This window comes from Aplysia californica, unplaced genomic scaffold, assembly GCF_000002075.1.
Source record: "Aplysia californica isolate F4 #8 unplaced genomic scaffold, AplCal3.0 scaffold00136, whole genome shotgun sequence".
NCBI classification, from domain to species: Eukaryota; Metazoa; Mollusca; class Gastropoda; order Aplysiida; family Aplysiidae; genus Aplysia; species Aplysia californica.
Window position 1 is genome coordinate 114,819 of NW_004797406.1, and position 2,944 is coordinate 117,762.

The following is a 2,944-nucleotide window of genomic DNA, read 5'->3' on the forward strand; positions in this document are numbered from 1 at the left end:
CATCATCATCATCATCATCATCATCATCATCATCATCATCATCATCATCATCACAATTCCTGACTCACACAAGAGCCACCCTTCTCCAAGTGCAACAATTACAGCAGTTGCTACGACTGCCAAGTGAGTTTTTTCAACCACAAGAATGTCTAACAATCTCAAGTCACACAAGTAACTAACATCTGACACCAAAGCAAATAGGAAAGGGGACCAAAAAATGTCTGCTGTGGTAATATAGGGTGTAAAGCACACAGGGTTTGCTGTTGAGCGGGAATCTGCATTATACAAATGCTATTATTTGATCAATTAATAGTTATTCAATGTAAACGTTAGTAGTCCGTTTTTCTAAGAAACTGCTGTAGTCACCACGTACTAGAGATGTATTAAAATAGCTGAGCATTGGAAGAACAAGAGCAGTCCAATTCTGAAATCGTAAAAGGAAGATAACCTGTTCTCATCTTCTTCCTGTGACTTGAGTCGTTATTCCTTTGAGGTTTTGTTTTGGCCAGTGTATATATATTATTTTGCGGCGCTCGCAACTGCATAATGTCATGAGCGCGCAAGACACATTATACATGTTCAGTTTGGTAGGTGATTTTGAATATTTTTGCACGGTTGGCGGTCAAATCTTGCTCTTATAGATTTTGAGACCACAAAGGCGTCTTAAACGTGTGCAACTTAAGCACTGGAACTCCGAGATTTTTTCGTCCTTATCCGAGAAGGCTAGGCGTTCGATCTTACCTACCCTAAGATCAGGGGTGTGGCTGAAAGATAGCAGTAAAAAGGAATCAGAAGTAGCAATAGAAAGAGCCAGGAGTCCAGAAAGGGGGGGGGGGGCGTGGGCAGAAAGTGGAAATGAAGGCTGATGGCAGAACATTATTAGAGGGCAGGAAAGGACGTGAAAGTAGAAACATTCAGAGAAGAAAATACTCCGACGCTGTCAAGTTTTGAATCAGGGACCTGCTGAATTAGATGCGAACACCCTACCTCTAAACCACGAGAGCCCTCTTTGACGTTTACATTAGGTTAACAAATTAATATAGCTTTAGAAGGACAGCGGCAATCTTTCACAATAATTTGCTTTCCAAGAATACACTGTAATGTCATCAGTCCGCATTCAGAAAGAAGTGGCCCCTGCAGGCGTCAGGTCCAAAAAAAAAAACCAACGTGCCCATGATCCAGGATCACCACCACGTTCCCCTATCCAAGCAAAAGAAGAAAATTGACAGGATTATACCCAGTGGAAGCAAAAGAAGATCATTTAAATTCGTGTCGTAGCTGCTGTAGTTTCTTTTTCTTTCTTTTTTTATTGGCTATGCAATGTTCCGATACTACATTATTTTAGCATAAAAAACAAAACATGAAATTTAAGGAACATTTTCCCATTTCCACTTACTTGTGAAGACCTGGAGGATGGTTTGTGCAACCATTGCCCTGCCTCGTCCGTACCCTGCAGGAGCTCAGCCACAGCAGGAGTTGTTTAGGATTTCAGTAGAAGAAATAATCCCATATGATGATTGATCCAAAGTCACGTTGTATCTCACGGCCCTCGCGAAGTGCTGTCCAATGTGTTCAAGGTGTTGTTTTTTTTACCTAGGACATAGGTGAACGATAATGTGACAGTTTGATCAACGATGCAATGACAATGGCAAAAAAAGGCTTTTACTAAGTGTTTCAATCGTGCACTCCTCTGAACGTAAAATAGACCACTGGCCTTCTTACATCTTTTTATTAACACTTTTCAGACCGTAAACATAGCTCGTTGTTTTTGTTCGATCCGAGGGTACTAAGAAACACTTCTTAAGATCAAGAACACTGTCAGAGACCAGCTAAATACCACACGATTTTTTCCATATTAACTTAAATACGTCTGTTCAACGTTGCTGGTATTTGGAATCCACTGAAAACTGTATTTTCGAAAAATGCACAGACGCTGGAATTCAGTCTGCTCTAATGCCATGGGGCATATTTTTCATTGAGTTCACATCAATTGTCAGGAATCTCCGCCAGTTCAGAGAACAGACGGAGTAGAGATAAGTCGTCTCCGGGTCTCTGTTCGTTTGACCATAGCACAATGATGGTCACCGTGGTGGTCATTCGACCGTGCCCTTGATTGTTATGGCCTGTCGGAAATTTTCGTAGGTCGCCATCCTTTACGGTAAGTTTCACAGGTTGACCGCAAAGCACACGACAGTGCTCTCACATGAAGACCCTAAAAATTGGACATGTGAAAAGTGCAGGTAAATCTGGAATGAACATGACGATCTCTTGGGTTAGCATGGACCGCTCCGTAACTGAACCTGAATCTACGCAATTAACAACACTTTTAAAAAGTGTGAAAACAAAGACCTGTGTTGATTTGTTGCTTGAGGAGAGCAGCCCGATGAATGATTGCTACATTTCAGTAGAAGCAAACTGCCACAATACCAACTCTGAGTAGAAAAAAAATTAAATGAACCACCTGCTTAGACAAGATCTTATGTACACAATTTTTTTGTCGAACTGCTGTGCAACAAAGAAACAAAAAGGAATGCATTTTTAAAAGACCAACTAGTCAAAGAACATGATATTTTGAATGTAATAAATGTTGCCAGAAACATGAGTAGGTTTCGGGGGGGGGGGGGGGTGCTTTTAAGGGCATACGCATGTTTACGTATTAACAGACTAGTACTTTTGCTTGTGCAATCTTTATATCCTTATTGGCCTAGCCGTTAAAAACCTTAAAATAGTTTTTGTTATTTGTTTAAATATCTGATTTTAAACCCTCATCGACACAATTTGGATCATTGGGAAACGGGATTCCAACCCTGCCTGTCAGGCCAACCCGGACTGAGAGGAATACAACATCCCAGCGGAAAGACCAAGACACTCCATTAGAATCTTCCTAATATCGGGAATCAAACTCGGGTCATCTGTGTGGCGACGGCGATCCGCCTAACTGCTA